The sequence below is a fragment of the Glycine max genome, chromosome 18, assembly GCF_000004515.6.
Source record: "Glycine max cultivar Williams 82 chromosome 18, Glycine_max_v4.0, whole genome shotgun sequence".
Taxonomy (NCBI): Eukaryota; Viridiplantae; Streptophyta; class Magnoliopsida; order Fabales; family Fabaceae; genus Glycine; species Glycine max.
The window spans coordinates 5,853,839-5,855,413 of NC_038254.2; positions in this window are offsets into that span (position 1 = coordinate 5,853,839).

The following is a 1,575-nucleotide window of genomic DNA, read 5'->3' on the forward strand; positions in this document are numbered from 1 at the left end:
GATCTTGTTTGGAAATTATATTAAACCTAAAATAATATGACTAAAGATGGGTATATTTCACGGTTAGAGAAAATTAAAAATCTCCCTAATACAAGAAGACTTATAAAACAAATATAACAGATGTACTTGTTTATACAAAAAAAACTTAATCTTATTTTATTATTATTATTATTATTAATCTTGACTTCTTTCTTTTGTGCTTATTCAATTTAACAATCGTTCCAACGCATGCCCCAAAACCAAAACCCACGGCACGCAGTAGACAGGAGTAGTGGTGCAAATGACGTCCTCCCTAATTTCACGTTGGAATACTCTATGGAAGTGTCATTGGTTGGTCCTTTCTTTTTTAAATGTTTTTGCTTAATCTAGTACTTTTTTAAATGTCTAACTTCATACTAGAACAGTATATTTTTAAATATTTCCTTGACAAATCTCGTAATATTTAACAAAAATAGTAGATGTATTTAATATTTAAGAACTATAAAAAAAAGCGATCGAACTCATCATTTATTGAATTCTACATATGTTTTATCTAGTGAAAAGAATATTAAAAAATAAACCTGAAATTCACCATTTAGTGATATAAGAAATTAGATGTTACTGATATTTTCCGGTTCTTAAATTAGCTTCTTTTATACTAATCTTCACATCCACAAGGAGAATCGAATCAATGTAGAATATTATTTTGGTCTTAACCCTTCGATTCATTTAGGAAAATGAATCTTGATTAATTTAAAGTTCCATTAAGAGATAAATAAAGTTTAATTAAGAATTATTTTCATCAAGGATTGAACTTAAATATTATCTAAACAAATCAATCTTCACTTCAACATATTAATCACTTGTGTTCAATCATTTGATTTATAAAATATGAATCTGATTCTTATTTATACTAGTAAATAAAATTGACATTTAAGGTTTAATATCAATTAATTAATAATAAAAACTATTATTTAACTACATTAAATTCTGATAATCATAAAAGAGTGTCATGTTGGTTCAAGGTATAGTTGGATTAAGGATTAAAAAAGTGTTTATAATTGGTGCTTTAAAATGATGTCAAAATGGAACAAAGCTATCAACACTCTGAAAAGTCAGTCATTTAAGTTTGGATGGAATAATTTAACAAACTTATATATCTATTACTTATTGGCGTACATGTGGATTTGAGCTAGGTGTAGTTGTTTTTACAGTACTTATCCCAATTGATGAAAAATACAATTTTTTTATTAATCATCATACGTATAGGCCATGATTTAACACTATAAAAGATCATGATCTCGTACATGTGAAAGAAAAAGCTATGTAGCAATGAAAACTAAAAATACATGTAGAAAGAAAGGGACTTGGGTTTTAGTCCACTACTATTTTTATAATATTTTTAAATTATATACTACTTTATCACATTCTTAATTTATATAAGTGTTATGTCATGCATGTCATATTAAAAATATTACGTCATCAACTAATGATTAACCGAGGGATTAAAATTGAAATCAATGGTCACCTAATCAATACTTTCCTTTTTATCTTATAATAAAATCCATTTAAGAGTTCTTAAATTGCTGATAGAAT